Consider the following 14,966-nt stretch of genomic DNA (forward strand, 5'->3'; position numbering starts at 1 on the left):
GAAAATACCTGAGTTTCTTTTTTAACTTCTTTTTCGCCTTCATGGCTTTCCTTTTTATTCAATGGGTAACTATAGTTATTATCTTGAATGAGATCCACACTTCTCTTACCACGTGAGGATTTCTCTTTTCCCCAATTTCTATCCCCCACAGATTAATATTTATGTCGAAAGCCAAACTTTGAATTACGAAACAATTTATAATCATCAGCCATTTCAGTTGCTAATTTTGCAGTTTTGACTCTCTGCTCGTTCACTTGAGTTCTCAGTACTTCAGGAAGTGAATTTTTGAAGTCCTCCAAAATTTTCGTTTACTCTAATTTTAGTTACCCTATCCACCGATCAAAATTACTTTGTTTGATCCTTTCAAACTCCATCTATGTTTGACCAGGGTTCCTCCTGAGATTCCTGAAACATTTTCTGTCAGCTTCTCGCACTAGATCATTTGTACTTAAAGTGGCTTTCTTCATAGCCCCAGGTACCTCCTCTGATAGTAATGCAAACACTTCATTAGCTTTACCTCTCAAGTTCGTTTGGATCAACAAAATCCACGTGGTCACCGGCCAACTCATTTGTTTAACCATCTTCACAAATGAAATTACAAAGGCTTGTACATCCTTATCGTCAAATTTACGCAATGACGGGACATATTTAAACAGATCCCCACCAGGCTGTTGGCTACGATGGGTTCGCTAGTTATCACGACCGTCAGTAAGCCTACTTTTTAAATTTATACTTTTAAATCGACATTCCCGTCTAATTGCAAACTTTTGAAGTTCAAACCCTTTCTCTTTCTACTATTCTTCTCTCGATTTCTCCTTTTCGCCGCTTAGCGCCTTCCTCTCCTTTGCTTTTTGTTCTGCCAGGGATATTTACTTTCCCATTCGTTCTGCCAGGGTCATTCTTTACTCTTCTTTTTATTCTGTCAGGGCTATTTTTTCCATCTCCCTTTCCTCTGCATTTAATCGTCATTCAAAGTGTTTCATTTCATTTTCAGGTTCAAGCTACTTCATCTGCGATTGAATTCTCGACATTTCCAAAGATTCCGATGACATTTCCAGCAAATTTAAATGCTGACCTGTTGTTGTAATTATCTCCCCTTTTCTCACAAAGCCAAAACCGTTTCTAGCTTGCCTTCCAATTCCAACAGTTTTGCCTTCCCCACTTTTCTGTAGAAATCCAGAAGTCACTTCTTCCACCCCAAGAAAACTCTTGGTGACTAAAAGAACCATTGCGACACAAAGCATGCCATATTTCAAACACCCGAATTCAACAGCCGAAACAAAAGACACTAACACGGACGATTCGCTGCCGTTGAGTCCAACAAACTCAAAACAAAATTGGAATTATAGGACGAGATAGCGGACTCGCCTCCAGTTTGTTATGCAGCTGACCAGACCCCTCAAAATATTTTAAGAAGGTAACCTGCGTACTAACTTTTTCTTATTTTGAAGGTAGATGTGAAGTGTGTGCTCCTGATGTGAGGCAACTGGTCAAGTCACTCGACGTTCAGAAAAACACAATTTATTTCAACACTATATTTAAAATACAAACAAAATAAACAGGGATTTAGAATAACTTAACTATTGGAAAACTAGATACAGTACCTACTTGTAATTAACGGCTCCAATGTAATAACATCAACATAAACACAACACTTGGCAAAAAGGTACATTCAGACCCAAATACTTACGTGCAGTTTCCCACTCCACCAGGGAACAACATGAAGAGAGATTTCAGAGAAAGCTCCGATTAACAAACATTTACTGAAGCTTGCAGACCTTCTGGGACCCCAGAATCTTCTAAATGTACAGGTAAAATAAACTTAAAAAAAAAATCCTGATCTGGGAAAACTTTGTTTGCCCCTTCCGTTGTTCCATCTTTTTCAAAAAAAAACTCAAACGCCTCTTAAATTAGTGAATTAGGTCGGCTCCAGCAAACAGATCGGTATTTCGGTCTTTACAACCTGTCTTCAAAAGAGCAAGGATAAAGTAACCTTTTAAAAGTGACAGCACGATGCGTGATCCAGAGAACAGGAATAAGACAGTGGATTGAGAGGTCAATCTTTCCAGGCTCTGCTATAACAATCTGCCTCTTATGATTTACATTGGTAAAGACTCTTTCACACAGTCAGTAGTCACGTCTCACTGAACAACAACAACTTAAAGACTATAGTTTTAAAGTAACAAAATGTCTCGGAGTTTGACAGGAATTAAGATCAAATTAAATCATATGACCAAAAGCTTGGTCAAATTGATCGGTTCCAAGGAGTGTTTTCAAGAATGAAAACCAAGTAAAATGTTATCAAATATTTCCGGTGGAAATTCCAGGTTTTAGGGTCCATGCAGATGGAGACACTGTCACCAATGGTACAATATTTAAAACAAGATTTAAAGTGTGTCCGGAATTGGTGTTCCGTGTATGTGCGTCCATAGCGCAAATTGCTGCGGATATTAGAGATCTGAGACAATGACATCGAAGTGTTGTCGAAATTTAGCAGCTCTGGCAGCATCTGTCGAACACGTTCCAAAGGACAGTCGTTGGAATCGGAGCAGTAACTGTTTCTGTCACTGTGAATGCTGGCAGTGCTCCAAAACTTCATCATTCAATTAACATCTTGAAAGCTTCTTCTTTATTGATATGATACTAACTGAGCGCCAGTCGAATCCTCCTGCTATGAATAGGGATTGACTTTAACAGACTTAAACTCCTCTGGATATCAGTGTTCCACCTAGACCAAGTTATAGCAGAGGTTTAAGGAAAAGAAAAGAACAAAACTCAGCGACATTAAAAACTGATAAAAGCAGACATCGGGATTTTCACAGTAGGTCACACACCATTTGATAGTGATAAAGTCTTAGAGAGACTCCTTCAGAAAGAACCAGCACTAACCCCTATTACACAGATAGAGATCAAAGGTGCTTCACAAACTGATTATTGGAATGTTCGGATCGTCCACAGCAGAGTCTCAGACTGTTTTCTTTACAGTTTAGAAGAACAGGCAATAATCTCATTCAAACGTTTAAAATCATTCCAGCGTTAAATTGTAACAACAGTCAGAAAGGGCTGTTGCAGGAAAATGCTTGTCTAAATGTCTGTGAAAGTCTGTTCATCTTGTAAACTATATATGTTCACCACAACCTTCTCACTGGACTGTGTCATCTTGCTATCCGGTCCTCTGTTGCAATACAGAGTGAAGCCGCTGGATTTGAGGTTCAGTTTTCCTGAGCAGGTGTTTGACCGAGGTCCCGCTGATCTGATCAGCGTTAAATAATCACCAGCACTGCTGAATTAAAATGAGGACGTGGTGGAGCAAGAAGTAAAAGAATGTACTGGTGGGGATGGTGGAGTGGGGGAGGTTGATTTTGGGTTCTCCGGGCTTCACACATCCACATTCTTTGCTCAACACATCTCACCCAATGGAAACACGAACCGAGAGCATTCCTGCGTGGCCAAGGAGGGCTGCAGCGACTACTGATAGAACGTCTCCCCACATTCATCCCCACCCCCACACCTGTGCATTGGGCCAATAAGGGAGGGGATTGCATATCCAGATCATAGAGCTGGTGAAGTGACGTAAAACAACAGGTTTTAAACTCTTTAAACCTCTCGCTTATTCAGACAAGGCACGTCCAGAGACCCTGAATCCATTGGCCTATTAATCACCTCACGGACACTGCCACCTGCAAGTCAATTCCATCCTTCTACACCAGTTCAATGCAGCTCACGACTCAGTCTCGCAGCGTAGTTTGCCATTTCCATCACTAAAACCAATAACTCTAAGCACGGGAATGATGGATACACTCCTTGTTTTCATCCTGTGTCTATGTTTACCGAGTAAGTACCGATCACAGAAACCAATATTGTACAGAAGTAAAATTACATTGCTGGCTGCGCTTGTCCGAATCGCAGACACGGCACGGGGTTTTAACATCGTCGTGAGGGTCTCTTCTAATTCCCATTAACCTCTCTCTGTTTCATTTCCAGGTTATTTCGGTCAGTCAGTGACACAGAGCCCGGTAGCGGTGACCAGGAAGGAGTGCCAGTCTGTCAGCATTAACTGTGTTTTTAATAGCCGTAATTCTTATCATTATTTTGAGAGTGGAAGTTTCTTCAGACAAACGCGGGAAGCGACGGAATGGGAGCGGATCTCGGGCGATGGAAGATTTGTTGTGTCCATGAATAAAGCACAAGAGACATTTTCGTTGGAAATTCGGGATATCAGAATTGAAGACAGTGCCACATATTACTGCAAGGCTCAGTACTACGTACACAGCGATGGGCCTTGACTATTCGTCGCTCAAAATCTCTCACTGGAGATCATCACAGAAACAAATTGAAAACCGAGTTAATCTGCCTGGAGATTCCCAGAGTTGTGCCTCTCAGTTCTGCCCTCCAGTCCAATTTACAATGAGATTTGATAATTGTCAACAGCATCTTGAGTTTCACACGTTCCAAGCGTGTTCCGCTGGCGATGTCTTTCCCGGGATTAGTGCAGATCAATGCAAATTAGGAAAGACTGATCACAGTTAAAGGATGCACACACGAGCTGGGATCTTTTTCGAGCAACTGGAATCCAGAACTACAGTCCAGCTGTTTCAGGAAAGTCCACACATCTGACTCAGTCCAAGGAAGATTTACACGGGTTTGTAACATCGTGTAACATTGGGGAAATACACAGTGAAAGGGGGCCGACGAAATTACTCTATATAAATAAAATATAAATTCTCCAGCCCGTACAGTCAATTGCAGGCGCGAAGTACCCTTTGTTGTATTGTGGGTTAATTTATTTTCTCTCTTCAGCAATAAATATTGTTGTTTTTTTTCAGATTCTCTTCCGTTTATGTGAAGTGGACATCTGCCTCCCGTACTGCTGCACGATTTGCCATAAGGTCAGGAGAGGAGATTGAATCAAGGGAAACTTGGAAACGTAGGATATTGGTTATTTATCTAAATCTCCAGAATAAATTAACTATTCAAACCGCGTGATGATGATTTCTCGTCTCTTTAAGGTAACATTGGTTTTTGTCCAGGGGATACCGAGAGGAGCATTACTGTGATATTATCGCTATGTAGATGGATCCGGGTCGGTGCTGAATGTCATAGCTGGTAAGTGACTATGCACTCCGCCTTTCTATATACTGGGTGGGTGAATGTTCAGTTTATTATTGTGCCCTTTATTTGCAACGAAATTCAAACAAACAATTTCGGAGAAATCATTCAATTTGTAGTGTTCGTATTGTCAGCAGAATACGGGAGTTCGGTCAAAGCTTGCAGGCATAAGTCTATGAAACCGAGCCACGAGTCGACCGTTTCACTGCACATGTAGCATTATTACTCGAATAGGTCAACAGTGCGGTACCATCACCATTGGTGAATTCTGGTTTCAATGTGTGGGCAGTGACAACAATCTGGACTCCACTCTAGGAGTTAACTGTGAACAAAGTAGCTCAATCTATCACTTCGGTCGGAGCAGTGGCATTGTGGAGCCCTGCACCGGGCAGAGATTGAACTCCGAATCAGGTGCCGGACGAGAAAAGGTGACAAAAACATTTGCCTCACAAGAAACTTGGACGCATCACTAAGCGAACATAGGTATAAGAGATCCGGCTGTGTCTCAAGATGAATTTTACTCATTGGGGAATCAGTGAGACGAATGATCGATTTGCCATTTTTTCAACAGTTTTCACATGTATGCTTTCATAAAGCGAATGACAATCCTAATTTTCCAGCTTCAGAATTGGATGTGAAACTGTAAGTATGTTTATTTTTAAATGTAGATGTTTTGAGACATCGGTTTACTGCAATTTAGCTGTTGAAGGGATCCAATGCAAATTGAAAGAATGGTCATTTGAAACAAGCAAGTGAAAAAACATCAAAAGGAATATATGACAATTTCTGGGCCATCGATCAAAGTACAACCTCTCACCAGGTTGTTTCGTGAGCTCTACGGAGGGAAAGACTGGAACGGTGGGTAAAAGTTTGCTCTCCTTACTTGAGGACAAATCGGTTTGTTTTGCAGCAAGTGCAGCTACGATTCGTCATGCAATCTCATGAGATAACGGTGCTCTCCTTTGTGAAACGATTGTGACGTCTGAGCTGACTTGCTTACTGTTTAGAAGAAGGAAAGTGATCTAATTTGAACATATGCAATTGTTAAGGAATAGCTATGAAGTGCAATTTAATCCATACTAAAAAGTCTGCACAGTGCTCATAGTTTGAAATTAAGATATTAGCAATTAGAACTGCGAAGACATGAAGAACTCAGCCAAGCCATTGACTTGAATCTGTGACATTCTGCATGTCAGATAATAGCAGAGGGCCAAAACCTAACTGTTTTCGCCTGGTCTCTTTCTCTGATGACGAAAGAAGTACAACAAGACTTCATGGAAATCTTATATATCGTGACATTGCAAATAGGATGAATGAGACGGAGCCAAGAGCAATGAACCATAAATGTAGCATGCTCAATAACAGAACAAATCAAGTCATGAAGGCGGAGAAGAACACAAAATGAGGTGATGGAATATGAAACTTGCGACAAAAGTGATTGGAGCACTTTGTATTGAGTCTTGAAGGTTTTGAAAACATACTGACATAGTGTACTGGATGGACAATGTAAATTAAATTTCAGACTGCGGCGGGCATACAACCGGAGCTGAATGACCTGATACTTATCTAAATATTCAATGCAAAACTAAAAATAAACTCTCCAGCCAGAGTACCCAGAAGAGAATAAATCAATTCAAAGATTTGAAACTGAGGGAGAACTGGAGGGGAATCCCATCAGTAACAGCAAACCACCGACACCACACCCCTCCCCCCAACCCCGCAAGAAACAGTACAGAAAGCAAACGTTGTCTGAGCGATGTTGGCGCAAATTACCACGATTGCAAGAAAAGAAAAAAAGCACAAAAGAAAAGCAGAAATGAAATGGTACCAATTCAAAATATTTCACATTGGGGGTAAACGGAGAAGAAACTGATCCTAATTGGAAATAAAATATAAAGTAGATTAAAAATCAGGTGGAATCTCCTGTACAGAAGTAAACTGCAAAAAAATACTTGAGCTAATCGGTGCTGGTCAAACACACGGTTTATTTTGGATCTTGCTGTGCATTTTGGCACAACACAGTTGGGTTACTTTTGCACAGTTATTTATGTAAATTGATTATCAAGTGATCGAGTCATACAGCACGGAAACACACCCTTTCATCCAAATGGTCCAGGCGGGCCAGGTTTCCCCAACTAAAGTAATCCCATTTCCCTGTGTTTGGTCCATATCCCTCCAAACATTTCCTCTTCATGTACTTGTCTACTTGTCTAATTTCTTTTTTTTTGACTGCACCTATCTGTAACACTTCCTCTGGCAGCTCATTCCATATATGCAACCTGTGTGAAAACGTTGCGACACAGGAACATTTGAAATCATAAAACTTTCAATTTTTAAAAATGCCCTCCAGGTTTGAAGGTTAGTATAAGATGTTGCCTCGGGCTTGTCTATCAACAGAATAAATAGACGCCGAAATATAACATTCATCACAGAACTTACACGATAGCATTGAGCCCCTCGTGTGGTTACTGTTTTCTCCAGAGTTCTTTGCAATTGTTCCCCCGGTCCTTGCATTCTCCCCATAGCCCTATATTTTCTGCCTGATTCTACTGCTGTCGATCAACCATTTGAAAGTCGCTGTTGAATCAGTGTCAACCACGAGTTTGGCAATGTTTAGCAATTTATAAGAATAAAATATATAAAAGAAACTATCACCTCATTCGTTCATATTTCGATAAAAGAGAATAGATTCAAATGGACTGTCAATAAAATGATTTGCCACAAAAGCAGAATAATTTCGGTGATTTACAATTCCTCCCTGTAACAGACTTTGGATAAGTAATGATGTTGAATATCGTCCCACAGATTCTAGTTCCCTGGTGTCCCAGCGTCCGCCTCTACAAACTTCTGCTGCTGGTGACACCGTTACTTTAAGCTGTGACTATTCAGGATTCTGTCAGTACACAGTTTACTGGTACAGTCAATCTCCAGGACACGCTCCGAAATACCTCCTTCAAAGAGACACTTCAGGAGAGCAGAGAGAAGAAAATGCTGCCGGAGGACGAATTTCTGATTCTATTGATCCTGAGGCGACAACTAGTCGGTTAATGATCTCTCGAATACAACTGAATGATTCTGCTGTTTATTACTGTGCAAGGAGTCGGCGCTCAGCACACAGAGATACAGAGCACGGAGAGAGCTCTACAAAAACATTAACATGGTGGCCAATACTGAGGCAGAGATACAGAGATAGGGGAAAGCTATACAAAATCCTGAACTTGGGGAGATTACAGCACAATGATCCAGAACACGGTGAGAGCTGTCCAATAGCCTGGACTTGGTGAGGATCGTAGACACAAAGCGTAGAGAGACCTGCACAAAATCATGTTTGCAGTGGTTTGTAAACTGGATTCTGAGCCCGGGGTTGGGGTAGGGGTGCGTGAGGTGGTTTGTAGTGAAATTCTGCATGATTAAATCGCATTTATTGTTTGGCAATGGACTGTTTATAGAGGAAAAGTCTTATTCACAGGAAAAATGCTGGTTTTCATGTAACTTAGCGCCTTATGTAGGTTGCTTGATCTTTACACCCTGTTAATGGAAAGTCAGTGAGTAAAAGAGATGGCATGTTACGTTTTACAAAACTGGTGGTTGGTGTGAACGGATTTATCAATAACTTATGTATTCTAATTGGATGAGTATTGGAACAGGAACTGTGTGCTGGACTATTAGGAAAGTGCAAAGATTCGTGGACGAATTGGTTTCCAACTTCATAGAGGGGGATCATGCATAGTCAAAGAGTATTCCTTTGTATTATATGACTTCATGATTTTAATCTTCACTTTTTTTTTAAAGATAAATCGAAATAAGCGTTCTGACATCAATGAGACATTTTATTTCCAAAAACTCTGCTTCCGAGAATGAGCCAGCGAGGTTCTTTCACTGCTGCCAGGAAGATAAAACCAAAAGCATAAATTAATTTAAATTTAACATTGACTGTCAGCGGTCAATGATTTTGACAGAGCAATACTTTCTTTTATGTTTTTTATTTTAGCCATCAAGTTGTTCAACTTTACTGATTTCAAATTAATGTCAATTTTCACAGTCCGTTTGATTTTATTTCTTTGCTCTGCTTGTGGTTTGTGCCATCGTGGGAGCTTGTCCTAAAGTCTCTCAGTTGTCGTTTGGTTTCAGTTTGTACAGGTTCTGCTGCGGTTTTACTGTTACTTACTGGGAGCTGCCTCTTCAGCGTCTCTGACTATTTCAATTCCCTCAAAAACATTGTCTGATTCTCTCCCGTGCTCTCTGGGCCTAGTGACCTCTGAACTTTCTATCATACACAAGCTTCATAACAGGGACAGGAAATTGAACGAAATTTACAGCACCAGTGTTTGTTTGTCACAAGACAAACCCTCTCCAATCTATGTATAATGATTTATTAGTAGATGGAGCCCTGCAACCCTCTAGTCCTTCCTCCATTCTGTCGTTTCTGTGTTCCACTAATTCCATATATTGGTGGTTCTATTCTGTTCTAATGTATCGTTGTATGAGTGCATTCTTCTTAATATCTCTGTTTTTTTTTCGTGACATTTGATATTTATGGCTCTTTGTCATGGAGTCACGCACAAGGACAATTTTCCAAATTAGTTTCACTTAACTCATGCACCATTTAAAATATTTCCGTTCAGTCACCTCCTGGTTCCATGTTTTCTGGACAAAATAAATCGAACCAGTTCAAACTCTTTTGGGGGATCTTAATTGCTGCTGGCCCCTTTTTTCAGCCGAAGAATACATCATCGTTGATCGTGTATGAACGTAAAAATCAGAAACATGGAAGAACATTCGAAATTCGAGCTTGCACTGCCATTTTGTATGATGGTGGTTGATCTTCTCAAGCTGATGAAGTATCTGCACTTGCCTGACTGAGTGAAGCTCCAATATGACTCAAAAAAACTCGATGTCATCTCGTTGAAAGCAACCAGTTGATCCGCAATGCCTTCAGAACATTTCACTCCCTGCATGACAGATACTCAGTAAAAGAAGAATGTATGATATACGCGATGCTTTGCAGAAACATAAAAAGTTGGAACATGAGTGAGCTTCTTTTCGTCTATGAACAGATTTTGATTCGGATAGGAACAAACGTATATCATTTGAATTTTAGATGTGGCTCTGTCTTAGTTAGTAAGTTGACATTCCTCATTATTATTTTGCTAATTCCTGTCGCCTTAATAAGTTTTCAAGCTTGCTTTCCATTATGCTTTCCCAGGTACGAAGTAGCATTTCACAAGCCCTATCTCCTTTTGGACCAGTGTTTGTATGTTGATGGGCCGACAGTGTTGGCACACTCTATCTATCAATAGTTGTGTAATAACTGACCATCACTTCAACTGTCCATCAATTTATTTCCAGGAGAATGCACGCTGCCTCAACTAGTACTATCATAACTATGTTGTTGTTCACACTTAACTTCGCTGCATCATTTCTATCAATTTTTGCTGATATTACATCACACCATGTCGTTGTTTCCAATAAGCTGCGTCATGCCTCTGCTTCCATTAAAACCCATTCCTATTTTAAATTTTTTTTCTAGACTGTGTCAATGGCATTATACAATTAAAAGTTGTTTACTACATTCGACTCTGTTTGGGTCCATATTGCACCTTCAGGGTTCTTAATTATTCCTACAACGTTGCATTCCTCTTTTTAAGTTATGTTATTTCTGCACCTGTGAACACTGCCATTGGCTGTCGCTCATTTGTTACTGCACTTGAGTATGAACCTTTCTGCATTGAATCGACCGTGTCTTTGTTGTCGATGAACTTGGCGTTTTTATTTTCAGCCATCTTCCTGTCACTCATTAACCTGATGTTTCTCTCGTTATATTAAACATTGACATTAGTCAACAGTGTCTGCACCAGAAACTCTGAACAGGAACTTGAGCACTTGAACTCCCTTCGTGCACTTGTAATTGATCTGATAAAATGAAGGATTTTTCAGCTTCAACATGACCAAAATTTTCATTTGATGCTCACTGCCACATTAACCTCCCGTGTTTGCGAACTGTGCATTCTAAAAGTTCAAATTTATGGAACTGTTTAAGCAGTGTTAACGTATTAGGCACTAAAACAGGTATGAATGAACGTATATGGTGATGTAAATTGGCACTTAAAATAAAAATCAAACTAAGAAATAAGAGAAAAAACAGAAACAGGAAAGATAGTTTTGCGACACGACTCAGCTCAGTGTCTGCCGTCAGCGGGTTCACTTGATCCAGTCACAATGTCATGTTTTGTCGAGTTGAATGAACCAAAAAAATTAAAACGAACCTATTCCAAAATTGAAATGCAATCATTCACATTGTTGGAGGGCATGCAACAGGAAGATAATCTCTCTGTTCAGCGAAATGTAAGCAAGTGCATGTTATAACTTAATTGTCCATCGCGAGACAATCATTCAAAATAAATGAAGACATGTTTGATTATGTCACAGAGCAAAAATCCACCAAGACATCAACGCCAGTAGTTACTGAACGAGGATGCACACGCCAGTCATTGCTCTTTTCTTTGTCATTTGCTATTCAATACTTGCTGCAAATACTGCCTCTGGTTAGTCACTGATGCTGAAGAAAAGTTTTGTCATATTTGTGTATTTCTACAAATTTATTTCCCATTCATGATTCGGTGGAATTCTTCCAACATGCAACATTTTGATTTTAAGGGACTTCAACCCGTCTCCAGTACATTTAGTACGTTATTGGATATTATTTGTGCTGTGGCAAATAATCGAACATGACTTACAATTTCAGTATAATGAAAGGCAAGGTGTTTTTGAATTCTGCATGTTGTGTATTTATGGGAAAATTGCCTATTGGACGCTGAACTACAAATCGTGATGAATGACTTTGCTTCAACATTGAACTGTAATATTGTCACAGACTCGGTTCCATTCCAATTCAGTAATATGCAAAAGAGTGTTTAATCCACTGTAATATTAATTGTTTATCATTGTGCTAAAATGTCTATTTTGCACATGTCTGATTGCAGTATCTGAATATGATTTATTTTGTGGTAGTACCTTACGAGATGTTTTGTAACACAAACATACATTCAGTGATTACATGAATCCACAGTCCATTTCATGGTACGATATAATGGAGTTCCCAATGGACTGCACCATTATTAATGTGGTCTTTGGAATTAATTAGAGTTTAGTCCAAAAGACGTCCATGAAGATTGAAGACTTTTAAGCTGTTGTTAATTGACTTCCTTGCTGCGAAGTTTCGCAATTTTGGATATTTGTATTTTTAAATAAAAACCAGAAAAGGTGCACTTCATCTCGAGCCACGTCACTGCAGAGGTGAAATGTCAGAACAATTTAGTAAACCAATTTATACCGGACGAATACGATATATTATTAAAACGTTTGATCAAAAGAACGTCTGAAAGAAGGTGGCAGTAGTGGAGCAGACGAGGTGATACTTCCAGCAATTAGGGTTTTACTCATTAAATCATTAAACGACACAGTTGGAAGTACCAATCTGAGGGACACGAGGGAGACAGAATGACAGTTAACATGAGATTTATAACTGTTGTTGGATGTTACAGGAATTGATATGGCGAGACGCTGGGGCTTCTGAAAACTAGGATGAGATTGTAAAGGGTGAGACATCATTAACGAGGAGCCAATGTTGGTCACCGTTTATGGGTCGAAGGATGACCGGTGCATGGCATGAATTAGTTCATGGGCACCACATTATTCCGTTTATCCTGAATTAGACAAGTCGCCGCTGACATTTATTCAGCGACCAGAGAACGATATTTATTCCCAGTACTGATCGATTGCTCCATCTGATGACAGTCGCCTTCACCATCGACTGTTTTGTGGTCATCTGCTACCAGAACCTGAAGACCAGACACTACATGGAGGAAACGGCATCACTGATCAACGGACTGATCTGTGTCCTGAGCTTTATCAAAAACGTCCCTTTCTACTTTGCATTCAAGCCTTTGTTCATTTTGGATGGGATACCCTGGATTATCAGCATCAAAGCCAACTTCTGCATCTGGCCAGCTTGGAAGGCTTAGGATTATTTCTTTCAGATCTTTACCCTTTCTCGCCCGTTCTTCCTCATTCTGTTGCATTCCTTAAGCGAGGAGGGGTTGGAAAATCCCTTCATGTTGTTCTTTTTTTTTCCCCACCAGACTGGCCCAGTGTGCACTGCTCCTATATACACCCGTTTCAGCAATTTGATCAAAAGACGCTCCAGTAGTAAAGGGATATGAAACCAATTCTCCTACTTTACAGATACCGGAAGCATATCCAGAACTATTGGAAATTCTTTCCTGCCGGACAAGAGGAGAACTTATGATTTATGTCCACTCTCAATGTTTCCACTGCCCACCGGTCACGTCCTGCTGTCATTTGTTAATTCATTTCTTTTCTTCTTAATTATTTTCTTTCTACTTTTCCCTATCCATTCATTGCTTACTCATTTCCCTCCTTCCAAACTTCCTTCATCATTGTCTCCCTTCGTGACTTTCTTTCCTTTTTGAGAACTATTGTTTCCATCTATCCCAGTCTCAATTTCACAACGCCTGCAATGTAACATGCTCCTAAAGAATACCGGCAAACCAGTACAAGTGAAATGTTAAAGGGTTAATATCTGTTCTGCTGACATATAAGAAATTAGGTGCTTCGTGGGTGCCCCTGTCTCGCAGATAAAGATGGGGCAATCTAATTATACTCTGCTCTCTGTAAATGTTGAACTAAGGCTAAAAAGATCTCACAGACAAAAGGTGATAATCTAATTATACTCTGCTCTCTGTAAATGCTAAAAGGATAAGGAACTACCTCGTCTTACACATTGTTTTTGGGCAGCTAATCTTTGTTTTACTGTTAGATGATTAAGTTACGTGATTATGGGGGAGAAAAAAATTGTATCTTGTATGCATGTCTGACTGTGCTGTAAAAACCTATATAAAGGGAGGACGGTTCCCTTGCAGAGAACATCACTTGGCACAGCTCCGCAAGCCCTGCGAAGATTGTTAAGTGATCCTCCAAAGTTTGTACTTGCTTAAATAAACTGTGGCTATTCACAGAAGTTGGTGTATTGCATTTGTATCAAGTGCATAGGAATCTCCGAAAAGGGAACTCAACATTTGGTGGCAGTGGTGGGATTCCAACATATACGGAACTTCTAGATGAACTGAATAAGTGATCGGCTGTGTGACGGTGACGTGAGACGGATGGGCCCACACGGTAAGATTTACCCTGATCTCTCTCATTAACCTATCACTCAGTCGACGCCTCGTCCCCTAGAACTCTGTAGTGGCGGAATCTCCGAGATAACCTATGCACTTGTCCGCTGACGAATTCGTCTCAGGGAGGTCAGAGTCCTCCTAACTGTCAGTACCGGGAATTCGGGGGTCAGAGTCCTCCAAACTGCAAGTACCGGGAATTCGGGAGTTAGAGTCCTCCTAGCTGTAAGTACCGGGAATTCGGGGGTTAGAGTCCTCCCAACTATAAGAGTCGGGAATTCGGAGATTAGATTCCTCCAATACCGGGGTTCGAGTCCCTGGAACGTAGTACCGAAGGTAAAGGATAACTACAGTGTCTGTCTCAACCACCGGTTGTTAAGAGGGGAAATCCCCCACGCGAAGGTCAGGGCCCTGAATTGGGTGTGGAGACCAAGGACCCTGGACTGGTATATAGAGATAAGTAAGAAGTTGAAGCGTTAAAATGGGACAGACGTTGGATAACTCGGGTGTTGGAACCCCTTTGTATCGGTTATGTCGGGATGTCCCCGAAAATGAAGAATGGTTCAGACGTCTGTCGGCATGCCTAAATAAGAAATTGGGAAATGAAATTTGGCCAATAGGGGGAACTTGGGATGTAGATAAATGCATAAAAGCGGAAGA

The 14,966-nt window shown here is 40.5% G+C and overlaps 1 pseudogene; it reads left to right on the top strand.

Annotated features, from left to right (window-relative positions):
• Window positions 1–3,791: 3,791 nt before the first annotated feature.
• LOC109911304 lies at window positions 3,792–13,133 on the top strand (annotated as a pseudogene).
• The last annotated feature ends 1,833 nt before the right edge of the window (window positions 13,134–14,966 follow it).

Source organism: Rhincodon typus, chromosome 42 (genome assembly GCF_021869965.1).
Source record: "Rhincodon typus isolate 14 chromosome 42, sRhiTyp1.1, whole genome shotgun sequence".
Classification (NCBI taxonomy): domain Eukaryota; kingdom Metazoa; phylum Chordata; class Chondrichthyes; order Orectolobiformes; family Rhincodontidae; genus Rhincodon; species Rhincodon typus.